At 41.3% G+C, this 14,111-nt stretch overlaps 1 protein-coding gene and 1 pseudogene across 12 annotated transcripts in view; one reads left to right on the top strand and one right to left on the bottom strand.

Moving 5' to 3' along the window:
- Positions 1-14,111, bottom strand: part of gramd1ba (GRAM domain containing 1Ba) — an 808,348-nt gene that overhangs the window by 388,257 nt on the left and 405,980 nt on the right. The window lies entirely within an intron of this gene.
- On the top strand, positions 4,185-4,408 carry LOC119954584 (annotated as a pseudogene).

A 14,111-nucleotide genomic window follows, 5' to 3' on the forward strand; every position in this document is an offset into this window, starting at 1 on the left:
TGAACAGCCCCTAGTCGCCACATTCCAACGCCTGCTGGGGTACACAGAGGGAGAATTCACAATGTCCAAATTACCTAATAGCACGTCTTTTGGGACTTGTAGGAGGAAACCGGAGCACCCAGAGGAAACTCACGTAGACACAGCGAGAACATGCAGACTCCGCACAGACAGTGACCTAAGCCTGGAATCAAACCTGGGACCCTGGCGCTGTGAAGCCATAGTACTAACCACGATGCTATCGTGCTGCCCTCATGCGCACCTGAACCTACACACACACACACATATCCGCAGCTACATACATACACATAGGCGCACCTGCACATGCACACATATGCACCCCGACATGCACACATACACATGCCTACACACACGTGCACCTACACACACATGTGCACCTGCACATCCACACACATGCACAGGCATGCACAGAATTATTAAGGAAAATAATTTCTTTTGGAATGCTTCTGTTACTATTTAGACATGAGGAATTTGACTGATAAGAACTATATTCTGTCCAAAAACACATATCCTATAAATGGTAAAAACATATGAGCTTCACACATACAACAGCTCTAACCTATAGCTTTCACTTAACTAGTTTATTTTCAATCCTTTTTCTCTAATCCTATTCAGAGCAATAACCGTTGCTGTATTCAAGTATGAATTACTTAAATTACAATTGAATACCCATGATTAGGTAACATTGGATTATGAAAATACAACCGGAAGGAATTGAGCCCTGTTCCAATACAAGAATGAAAATAAGAGGTACCTTTACTTTGTCACATATCCAGGCAATGCATTTATAGATGACAGAATCATTAATAATTTTACAACAAAATATCAATGGTTTCATGGCTTGCACGAGGTAAAAATATTGTTCATCTTACTGATATTAAAAGATAAATTTTCACAGATATATCAGTAAAATATGATTTACTTAACCATCATAAAACTTTGCTTAAATACGCGCTGTTTTCCGCTCCCCAAAACCTTTCGTTCTTTGTTCTTTAATTCATTTTTGTTTTTTGCACATGCCACAGCAGACATGCAGTTTACTTACTTGTCTATTTTGCTTCCCTTGCTGCCCTAGATTTCCTTTTAATTGAACTCAGGTATTTGCCTTATTCTGAAGGGAATATTTTTACTCATCATTTATGCTCAAAGTAGATATGCAGCTTTTGTTAAAGATGTAGTTCTTGCGCAAGATAAAATCAGATGACCCCATCCCAAATATATTAAACAGTAAAGTAACGTGGAATAATAGCAAACTTGCACTATATATTTTTACAATCGTCATTAACCTCAGGCCAGCTTCCCCCAGTAACTGAAAATAAAATATAGTCTGTAAACAATTATATAAATAATGCTTTCACATAGTATTCTTTGTTCATTGATAATCAGGTGAGATAGCTTCTGTAAAGAAAGGCTTCAGATAGTTTCTCCAATGAAGATAGATTAATTATTACTTTTTTTTAATAATCTGGGGTCAAGCAGATTTTTTTTTTTTTAAACGGCCTGTAAAGATTTTTTTAAATGCTAATCCAACACAAATTTGAGCAAATGTGTGTGTGTGTAAGTTGAATGGTCATCTGCTGTCCCTGAAACACCGGTCACAAATCAACCACTATAGAGGCAATTACATAGAATTAAATCAGCCGATTGCATGCCATGACATAATTAAAGAAGCCATAAAACTTTCAATTTTGTTGCAAAGAGTACACAACAACAAACAAAGATCATCACAAATGCACATTACAATCATTGTTATATAACCACATGCAAAAGTGTAATATATGCAAGTCAAATGGGACTATAAAGTGTTGCCATATTTCATTCTGACAGAAAAATCTAAGCTGAACATTGACAAATGGATTCTCCATTGAGACAGAAGGGATTTTTAAAAATGGAATAAAATTTTGTGCGTTAATTAGAAAATGGTTTCTTATTGTGGGTGGATCTAAGCAAGAGGGTGAAAGGTAACTTCAGAAAATAGTCCCGCTTGAATGACTAACTAACTCAGTATTAGTCATGAATTGAGACTGCATATTGGGTTATTCTTTTCTGACTACATTGAATTTAAAACGTACTGACAAAAACAAGCTGTTTGAATTAAAATAGAGGGGGAAAAACAAGTTGCTTACCAAATCTATTAGGCCGTATATTAATTCCCATTCAACTAGTCTGATATTACCTTTACCTTTATTACATAGGTTAAGTCGCCATAGTCCCATCGGCTGCTTTCCCCTTTGAGGGCGAGGGGATGGTGGATTAACCTAAGTATCACTACACCTCAGGCGAGAGCCAAGTATACTACACCTTAGCTAGTATGGGAATTGAACCCATGCTGCTAGCCTCACTCTGTATCACAAACCGGCTGTGTAGCCAACTTAGCTAAACCTATGCAATAACAATAAAACAATTGTAATTGATGGTGTATCAGCTGTAGCTCAGTTGGAAGCACTCTCACTTCTGAGCCTGAACATCATTTGTTCAAGAACCACCTCAGGACTTGAGAGCAATAATCTAAACTGACCCTCCAGTAGTCGTATTGAATGAGTGCTACACTGTCAGAGATGCCCTCTCAGGTGGATGTAAAAAATTGCATGTCAGCTCAGTTGGAAGCACTCTCACCTCTGAGCCTGAACATTGTTTGTTCAAGGTCCACCTCAGGAGTTGAGAACAATAATCTAAGCTGACCCTCCAGCAGTAGTATTGAAGGAGTGCTACACTGTCAGAGATGCCCTCTCAGGTCGATGTATAAGATTGCATGCCACTTTTCAAGAAAGGAAATTATTCTTCCATTGTCCAGGATAATATTTATCCCTCAATCAATATCACAAAAACAGATTATTTCATCAAATTTTGTGTAAGCTTGCTAATTGGTTGCATTATGTCTTACAGCGTAACAGTGACTACACTTCCAGAAAAGAGCGCTACATTGATTGTAAAGTACTTTGGGACATCAGACGAATATATTCAGGCCAATATATTATATAAATGCAAGCCTTTCTCATATTTAATGAAAAGGAATGGCGATCCACCATACCCCCAAAAGAATATTTTTCAAAGATATTCTGCTTCTATTTTTAACTATTCAATTGAACTATTCTTAACACAGATCTTTTTGAAAAAATGCAACAGTGCAAGTGGAAAAAAGGAAGAATTAAAAATAGTGACAGTGATAGAGACCAACAGTGCAATGTAGCTGAATTAGCACCTACTGATACAGCTGACGCACCCTAAGAAGATATATTTAGGTTTGTACTGTCAGCTGATTATCTCCTTCAAGCTAGCTTTCTTCTGCAATTGTTTTTGTTTATTATGGACAGTGATGGCAAGACTATATTTATTGCCATTTTCTGACTGCGCTGAAAAGGTGCTCTTAGGGTCATTTCTTGAATCACTGCAGTCAGTGTTAGGGTGGTGTTAGTTAAGGAATTCTAGGAGAGTAACCCAAAAAGAATAAAAGCGTGTGACATGTATACAAGCCAGGATGGTTTGTCTACAATATTGCTGCCCTTGTCTTCTCTGTGTAACAAGTGTCACAGGAGAATGTAGTTGTGGATCATGCATACAATAGCCCACAATGCAATAGATCGGCAGATGTTGAGACTGGCAGCAATGCCGTCCATCAAATGAGGTGTATCCTGGATGGCGGTTTGTTTTCTGAAAAAGTGCCTCCAGCAATACTGGCTTTAAAATTTGAGCATGGTACTTTTCTAAAAATATAGCATTTCAAGATAAAACGTTTTGAAGCCCAAATATGAAACGGCCAGAGCCATTTCTGAGGCACAAAATGGGAACACAAATGTAAAATTCCGTGGAGCTATGTGCCATGCCCCAAGTTTATCTGGAACATGTACAATTACATTTTGGCTCATGCAGCATTTAGCCATCCCCTAAAACCATGTTAGCCATGTGCAATAGACCTCTTTATGTGCTCATGAATGAGGGACATGATGCCCACAATGTCTCTGTCCACTGTCAAGCATAGACTTTCAAAGTAATGCCAGATCAACAGCAGTAGGCTAAAGACGCATGAAGAAACACTTAATTATAAGATTAAGTTGTTGACAACATATCATGATCAATAACATTTTTTAATATTGGTCTTCAGGATTGTATGCATCAAACATTTCAGTTGATAGCAATAAAAGAGCATCTGCTGACTAGTACACCAAACTGTTTCCCGGCCTTCTGGCTAAGATCAAGTGTAAGATCAAGCATGAGATCCAGTCTAATGCCTGTTCTTGTCCAGCTTGGATCTAGCATGTCTCTTTTGTGGGGACCATGAATTGGATTCAGTTTGAATTTGAATTGTTTTTTGGAGCAAAGCGATGGATTAGGGGCTTGCCCCATCCACTCTCGTATTGGCTTTGTACCTCTGAGAAAGGAATAAAATAAAGGAAAACTACAAAACAACTGATGAATTCACTTTTAACTTTCAGTATGCCACAGGGTAAAACGATTCTTCCTTTCTTGTATGTTACTTTATCAATGGCTGACCTAATAAGACGTCAGCAGCTATATTTTGTATGTCTGCTTATAATGAGCCAAATATGACAATGCATAAATTCAATGTTATACAATCGAGCTAAAATGATCAGATAGCTAACTAATTTCCATGTCTCTTGTTTCACACATACCCTCTTCTTTGTGGAATATTAATTTTGAAGGAAGCCTGATCAAAGCCATCAAAATACAGCAACAAAATTAAACTCGAACTGCACAATGAAATATCGATGACACCAAGATAAATTTGCCCAATATGTACAACCCTCAGTTATCTAATCTCTGTTAAAATCAAATACTGTGTCTGACTAATGAGTAAATGTTCATGTGCATCAAAAATATTTTGAATATATAACACTTTTAGTACTCTTTTTAAATAAGGACATGCATCTCTTTTATCTGGTTTCAGACCCAAAGGCCCATTCTCATCACAAGCGTATAAGGGAGATAACTTGCTTCAGATAGTGCCAATTTGCTTCAGATTGTTACAGAAATGTTGTATTCCAGTCACAAAATGTTGTGAGGGCACCTCCCCAGGAGAACATAGTTTTTTCTTCTCGGCCACTTGGCACTGGCATCTGAGGAATCTGAAGTCAGCACTCAAACTAGTTTTTAGAAGCTATGCATAATAATGAAAGAACAGACAAAACCATGAGACCTGAACAAAAATAAAACAAAGGTGGGTAGATTTTACACTCATTTTTGGGACGTAATTTAGGAATCTACTTTAAAAGTCAAGGATGATAGGGAGGTATAACCTTTTCACCATTCCCTCCAATTACTTGCAGCAGATTTTGTATATTCAATTTATTGTCAGTGCAACTGGCCTTTTTGATAATAAGCTGCTCATTGCAGAGTGCAGTCAGGAAATGAAAACAATACAATCTAAAACTTACTTCGATCTTTTATATTGCAGTCGTTTTTTGAGAGAGGAAACACGAAAGTGGCAGCCCTGTTTTCCAGCTGATGTACAGGAAATTGGCTCCGACATCTCATTCTTTGTTTGAACCATCATTAATCAACCTGCCCAACAGCTGGACTCAGCCAAATCGCTCTAAAATATACATTTTCAGTGCCGCTATAAATACAACAGGATATTGTATAAAAATCAGTTCTTCTGAAATAGTAGAAACCCTCTCAGTTTCACCATGGTGCAATTTCCTGCCGATTATATGGATGTCCTGGCTTGGAAAAAGCACAGGTGCTTTTGCAGGTACCTGTTTTCTGCTTCTGTGCTGTAGAATATCAGGCTCCATCAGTGACTGCAGGACTTGCAGTACTTTCCTTCAATCATTTGAATGATACCCGACCTAGAGACTAAATAATTTTTTCTGCCTCAATTATCCACAATTACTCAACATTCAAAGCTTGATGGAGATGAGCAGGGAACCTGACCTTGGTGCAGCAGTGGAAAGCCATTTGTTCTTGCAGAATCAAACTAAGGTTACTGCCTTTGAGCGCAGCTTCCTGTTGGCCCAATTGTGGATAAGCATTTTTTTTGCACTGCATTTTAATAACAGGCAGTGAGCAATGTTCTTTGAAAGACTCATAAGCTTAGTCAAGCCATCACACACTGTACACTCAGCCCCAAGAACAAAAGGTCCCTCTTAACAATTTACTGTTCTTTTCTATTAATTAAAGGGAAGCAGACATTTTCTTACAGGTATTCAAATGAATTCCAACAGTGATATTTAGCATTAGTAAAATAAATTCTCCAAATTAACATTAACTATCTCATAAAAGGCAAGATATTTCAACACAGACACAAATGCATAAATAACCTTTTGGTTTTGGACTGAACAAAAAGCTACAATAATCAGTTTCTTTTTGAAAAGGGAAAGGCAAAATATTCTAATTTCACAAGTAGGCTAAGCTAGACTCCATTCTCCAGAGTCAAACACATATGGCAGCCAGTCATTCAATATGAAAATAAAAATCTGTTCAAATCTGAGATTCAGGTTCACACGGTGGTTTCAGATGAATGAGGTTTGATTTGTCAAGATATCTTGCTTGAGATACGGAAATTAGCCAAGAAAACCGCAAATAAAAACAGAGGGGGCGGGGGAATTTCTACCCCCTCCCCCCACCCCCCGTGTTTTTCGGAAGCAGGAGGCACCCTGCCTTTGGCCAGCGGTGGGATCATCTGGTCCCGCCGCCGTCAATGGGGTTCGCCGTCAGCAGGACCAAAAAGGCACAGAGTCTAACTGTAGCTTAGGTCTGTTTGCTACTCATTTGCCCCACCACACATGAATATCAGTTTCAGTGTAGTTTCTGAGGAGGCAACTTTAGTAGTCATTTATGAGTCCGTAAAGGAGAGTCAAAAAGAAGGTTTATTTCCAAGAGTATTTACAAGTAACAGTCCCAGTCGGGACTACTTTGCAGCTGGGCTTCTACCTGGGCCAACCTTTATGGCATTGAATTAACGAGCCTGGTAATGAGCCATCCGCCCCCTCAGCAGAGAAGCACGTACTCCACAAGGTTCATGGGGGGATTAATCAGGTCGTCTCTGTGGATCTCGTGGGGGTTATAACCTCCGTCCTCCCCATAGTCCTTCAGTCCCTCTGAGGAAGGGGCTGCAAGAGCATGCCAGCTCCTCTTTGCCCGCGACTGCACCGGCGATGGCTGTGAGGCCGGGTGGGGGGGTATAGCATGTCAGGGAACTCCGTTTTCACGATGACCGTCTGGGGCGTACCACAGGGGACTGATCCCTGGCAAGGTCGCTGTCGGAAGCCTCGGTTGCCATCTCGGAGTCAGAGTCTCCACTTTTCGCATCTCAGTGTCGGGCCCCCTAGCGCCGACACCCCCCAGACCCCCATGTGTTGGGCAATGTGACTGGAAGATGGTTCTTCTGCTGGGTTGTGTCCGAACACTTCTCCTGATGTGATCAAGGTGCTTCCGCACTGTTCATTCACACTTCTTCACTTGGTACAAAACTGGTCAAGCCTGTTGAACCACTGTCCCTGGAACCAAGTTTTGGTCGTACACCGCATTCCCTGGTTGGAAACCCCTGGTCCGCTTCCGCCTGCCGTGGCATTACCTCTGCTGGTCCTGATCACGCTGCACTCTCCTGCCAATATCTTGAAATGTAAGATGAAGCAGGTCCTGAGCCTCTGGCTCATCAGCAGTTCCCCTGGTGCTGTGCCGGTCGCGGCATGCAGCATGGTCTACTATCTAAACAGAAATCGGATTAATCTAGTCTCCACAGACCTCTTGTCTGTTTATTCATCCCTTTCTTGAAGGTCTACACCGCTCGCTCGGCCAGCCCATTCGAGGAAGGATGATACGGAGCCATGCGGATATACCACACCCCATTTGCCTTCACAAAGCATTTAAACTTGCCACTGGTGAACGGGACGCCATTGTCTGTGCCTAGCACCTCCAAGATGCCGTGGGTGCTGAAGGAGTTTCTCAACTGTAGCCTTCGACGATGTGGACGGCATCCGATGGACTTCCAGCCACAAGTAAAAACACTGAGCCTTGGAAGGGGCCGGTAAAATCGACGTGCAGGTGCACCCAAGACCTGCATGGCTATTCCCTTGGATGCAACTGGGCAGCTGGAGGGAGTTTCTGCTGCTCCTGGCATGTGTTATATTGTTGATCAGTTGCTCGATCGCGCCATCCATGCCTGGCCACTACCACCCAGGCCTGGCCACTACACATAGCTTCTGGCCAGCATCTTCATTTTCAACATAACTGGGTGTCCGTTGTGCAGATCCTGGAGAATAGTCGGTCTGCCCTGGCTTGGGACCACGACGCAAGCCACCCATTGGAGGATGCCGTCTTCTACGCCGAGCTCCTACATCTCGGCTTCAAAGGCCCTTAGTGATTCGGGCAACTTCTTTTGCTGTCCACGGTGTAAGACAATGTGGTCAGTTTCACCAAGACTGGATCCTTTTGAGTCCAGTGTCGTGTATCTGGGTAGTAAGTGACCGGCAAGGTGTTCATCAGGTTAAGCGTCAAACTCGTACACTTCTAGCATCAGGGCCCATCGCTGTATCCAGGCGGACATTAGTGTCAGGATCGCCTCGTCTTCTTTAAAAAGTCCTAGCAATGGCTTGTGATCCGTCATAATGGTGAATTGGCGCCTTTGCACGTACTGATGAAACTTCTTCACCGTGTTATGGGCCAGGGTTTAGAAAACTCCAAAGTATATCATGGAGTTCACCTGACCCACGACTACCTACTTTACAGGTGTGATGCAACAGAGATCTAAAGTACTTTTAAAACAAAACCATGTTAATTTATGAATCCAGTTAACACTTTATAAACCCGCAGTAAACATCTTAACAACTATCAATACCAATACTCCCCACAATATTCTAGAAGTAACCCATCAATTTTTATTTTTATTTTTTCTTTATAAATTTAGAGTACCCAATTATTTTTTTCCAATTAAGGGCAATTTAGCATGGCAAATCCACCTAGCCTGCACATCTTTTGGGTTGTGGGGGCGAAACCCACGCAAACACGGGGAGAATGTGCACACGGACAGTGACCCAGAGCTGGGATCGAACCTGGGACCTCGGCGTCGTGAGGCAGCAGGGTTAACCCACTGCGCCACCGTGCTGCCCTTGTAACCCTTCATAACTTTCCTAACAACATCCATAAGCCCAAAAGAACCTTTTTACAGAAAGACAGCAGGTTTAACTTCTCTACAGAAACAGGTATTACTTTGAAATCACCCAAATGGACATTCTTTAGCTTATCCATACACATCTGCTTGCTTTCACTGCAGCTTTCACTGTGAAAACAAAACTAAACCACATAGACACACACCAGCTTTTTGCTCAAAGCCAAAGTAAAAGCAGAGTCACAGCTCAGCTCCACCCACACAGACATCATTGCAGCTATTTGATAAACATCCATTTCTTAAAGGTACTCTCACATGACAACCGCAAATACCACAGCCAGCCCTTATTTTCAATGTGGGCATATTAGCGCTCCGCAACAGCCAAAGTCCTTGACATGTATGCTATCAACCTTTCTTTTTCCTCAGCCAAGCGATGGAACAACACAGTTCTGATTCCGTAAGGTGAGCTGTCAGACATCACCAAAAGATGATTGGAGGGGTCATAATGTGTCAATAACCCTGACAACGCTGGCTGCTGCTTTACCCTGATGAATGCCTCTTTCTAATGTGCTCTTGACACCCATTCTTGGTGCTTCTTCAGCAATGCGTGTAGTGGGATGAGCATGGTCGCTAAGCAAGGAATGAATTTCCAGTAGTAGTTTTTAAGATCTAAGAATGACCTATCTCTGTCACATTTTCTGGAATGGGGAGTTGCCTTATCGCCCACACCTTTTCCTCAACTGGGTGTAGTCCATTCCGATCCACACGATACCCCACGTATGTCATTTCCTTTGTGTAGAAAACAGACTCTCCCCTCGAGGCGGGGAGATATCCTCCAGCTTGGTCAGGTGCTCCCTTTCCATGGCACCAGTGACCAGGACGTTGTCCAAGTAGACTGTCACATGCGGTAGCCCTTTCAGGATGTTCTCCATAACGTGCTGAAAAATTGTGCATGCCGATAACACTCTAAACGGCAATCTTGTGTATTCATAGAGGCCCCTTCAGGTATTAATGGTTACCTAACACCTGAAATCAGCATCCAGTTCCAGTTGGAGATAGGCGTGACTCATATCGAACTTGGAAAATGAATGACCCCAGCCAGCTTTGTGAATAGGTCTTCTATCCGCAGCATTGGGTTCATGTCCAGACGGGAGGCATTGTTTACGGTCAACTTATAATCTCCACCCAGGCATACGGTTTTGTCAGGTTTCAGTGCCGGGATCAACCGCCTGTATCCTTTTATACCCCGTCTGTTCATGTGCCTATCTGCCACCACCACCCTCTGTATAAAAAACTTCTCCCGCACATCTCCACTAAACCTATCCCCCCTCACCTTGAACTTGTGCCCTCTTGTAATTTTCATTTCCGCCTGGGAAAAAGTCTCCAACTGTTCACCCTATCTATACCCCTTATAATTTTATAAACTTCTATCAGGTCGCCCCACAGCCTCCATCTCTCTTGGGAGAATAATCCCAGTTTATTCAATCTGTCCTCATAGCTAATACCCTCCATACCAGGCACCATCCTGGTTAACGTTTTCTGTACTCTCTCCAAAGCCTCCATGTCCTTCTAGTCGTGCAGTGATCAGAATTGGATATAGTATTCCAAATGTGGCCGAACCAACATTCGATTTAACTGGAACATTATTTTCAAGCTATATACTCGATACCCCGTCCTATGAAGGCAAGCATGCCTTATGCTTTCTTTACTTTCCTGCCACTTTTCAGGATCTGTGGACCTGCACGCCCAGACCTCTCTCCATGTCCCTATGCTCCTGATGGATCTGCCATTTATTTTATAAGTCTTGTGTAGTAACATTTAAAAGTTGAAATGAAAGGTAGAGGCCTATAACATTATTTGGCATTATTATGGATCTCTGAAGAATTATTGACTTGATTTCTTCACTGGATAGAACATTAGCACTGTGCATTGGAAAATTATCCACATTAATGTTTTGTCATTAGAAGTATAATCGGAGATCAAGAAAGAAAGATATTGCACCTCTTTAGCACTGGACTTTCAAAGCTACAAAAAGTTTCACCAGCATGAAAGCTCACAGCACAATGTCCACAAAAAGAAACAGATAACCATTAGCACATGAGTATCAATGGTCATGACCCTGGAGCAATCAATTGCACAACACTGAATCTGGAGCCAAAAGTCTGCAAAATTATTTTCCAATTGGCATCTAATGGGAAATTACTCTGCATAAGAAGCATGAGGGAAGATACAGGCAACCGTGTGATTTCACCAAGAAAATAACTGAAGCCTTACTAAGAGTTGGTACAAATCAAATGACTTTCAAGGATGCTAATAATAATCTTTATGATTGTCACAAGTAGGCTCACATTAACAATGCAATGAAGTCACTGTGAAAATCCCCTAGTCGCCACGTTCTGGCACCTGTTCGGGTACACACAGTGAGAATGCAGAATGTCCAATTCACCTAACAGCACGTCTTTCGGGACTTGGAGGAAACCGGAGCACCTTAGTACTGTAGGTTTCACTTTTCTGAGTAAAATATAATCTACATGTGGTGTCTATAGCATGCAAACAAAAAACATATCCTACATTTGATAAGATTCTCTTTTGTTCTTTCATCTTTTAAATCCTGAAAACTATCCAAAAGCCTATTAGTGAAATACATTTAAAAAATTCAGGCCAATATCAAATAACTGCTCAACATTATTTCGAATGAACAAGGTAACGATTAGTCAACTGTGTTATGCCAATTGGTTATGGTACAATAAGGGATCACTGTATTCTCAAAGCACTTGAAGCATTAAACAACAAGGAAATTATGTAGTATGCTTTCACAGGGGAAAACAATAACGCAGCTCAATGACAGACTGCTGGAAACACTTCATTCTAGGAGATTTTCCCAAGACAAAAAGGGCACTGCAGTACTTTATTTTACTTCATGATGCAGATACAATAATATTTAGTCAGTAGGAGTGTTGGTTTTTCTAGTTTGTCTTTTTCAGTAACAAAATATGAACTGTTACTTCAGCTATGCATTGACCATTTGCCAGCTTTCTTGAAGGGCTACCTCAATTCTTTCAATAGTAATTTGAAATGGTTATTATATTTAATAGATATGAAGATTTTCTACATTAGGACTTTTGTTTCTATTTTGAACCATGAACAAAAAGAAAGGCAGAGGATGGGAGGAACATCCGACACATAAAAGCTGTTAGCAGCTTTAAATCCACATATACCAACTGGGTCCAGTGAGAGTGCTGAGAGTGCCTACTTTCCAAATAATCATTCCGAATACAGAGGATAGTTGTTTGAAAGCTGTGGAAGGTCTGCATTACATATTATTTTCTGGTTGAAGGAGATCTTCAAGTTGTGCCAATTTTGCTCCACATGCATCCACTAATCTTTCCCTCAGTTGCCTTTGGGCCACTGCAGCATCGTCAGCAGCCAAATAAAGAACAAAGAACAATACATCCTGGTAAACTTCCTCTGCACCTTCTCCAAAGCCTCCACAACCTTCTGGTAGTGTGGCGACCAGAATTATGTGCAATGTTCCAAGATCTTCAAACAATATTCACTGGGAGCTCTGTGCAGCTGCTGGATCCATGAAAAGGAGGACAAAAAAGGTCTCATTGTTCCAGCATTCTAGGCCAGCCCAGCTGAATTTCGCAACCATCAATAGATCCAATACTAATTTGTTACATTTCTGATAGCATTTATGTAAAATTGTTCACTTAGCAGCCTTGTTCCGAAACACCTTTTCTAAAAAAATACAACACTGACATTCCTATACTCTATTTTGTTTAATACAAAATGCATTTTCTTTTTTTTTAATTTAGAGTACCCAATTCTTTCTTTTTCCAATTTAGGGCCAATTTTAGCATGGCCAATCTCCCTAGCCTGGACATCTTTGGATTGTTGTGCGAGGCCCACGCAGACATGATGAGAACGTGCAAACTCCAGACAGACAATGACCTGGGGCCAGGATCAAACCTGGGTCCTCAGCACTGTGAGGTAGTAGTGTTAAACAGTGCACCATCGTGCCGCCACACAAAATGCATTTTCAAGTGATCGTAAATGATCCTATGGAATTTCTGAGTAACAGAATGAGTTTTCAGGTCTCCTGTTCAACATTTATCCCTCAACCATCACCAAAAAGAGATCAACTTCTCGTTCATATAATTTGCAGCTTGCGGAATCCTGTTGTGTACAATTTTGTGTCAGATCCATCGACATCACAACAGTGCCTATAATTTTAATATTTAATTGCTGAAGGAATGGTTTGATATGTCTTGAGGTCATGAAAAGCACTATTTAAATACAAGATTTTGCTTATTTAACTGTACTCATTCAAGACCCTGAATGAAAAAGAAGAATCTTCACATAATTATTATAGCACAGGAGGCGATTTGTCCTGTCAGATCATTTAAAAATAATTCTTCAGGATACAAAGAAATAGTTTCCCCCATCATATCTCCTGCATAAAAAGTGTGTTTTAGCTGGATTTATAATTAATGGCTTTTGTGATCCTATACTTGAAAGCTATTCGCTTTCGGCAAGTTTCTCAAACAGAGGTTTTAAAAAATTATTTCAAGGGCTACTGGTGTCGCTGACTAGACCAGTACTTATTGTCCATCCCTAATCGCTTGAGAAGTTGGTGGTGAGCCATGTTCTTGAACGGCTGCAGGCCATGGGTACTCCCACAGTGCTGTTCCAAAGAAAATTCCAGGAATTTGACCTAGTAACGATGAAAGAATAGTTCCAAGTCAAGATGGCGTGCGGCTTTTGAGGGAACTTACAGATTGTAGCTTTCCCATGTATCTGCTGCCCTTGTCCTTTTAGGTGGTAGAGGTCACAAGTTTGAAAGGTGCTGTCAAGGAGCCTTGGCGAGTTGCTGCAGTCCATCTTGTGGATGGTACACACTGCTGCCACTGAGTGTCAGTAGTGGAGGGAGTGAATGTTGAAATGGATGGGGTGCCATTCAAGCAAGCTGCTTTTTCTTGGATGGTGTTGAGCTTCTTAAGCGCTGTGGCAGCTGAACTCATCC

The sequence above is a fragment of the Scyliorhinus canicula genome, chromosome 19 (assembly GCF_902713615.1).
Source record: "Scyliorhinus canicula chromosome 19, sScyCan1.1, whole genome shotgun sequence".
NCBI lineage: Eukaryota > Metazoa > Chordata > Chondrichthyes > Carcharhiniformes > Scyliorhinidae > Scyliorhinus > Scyliorhinus canicula.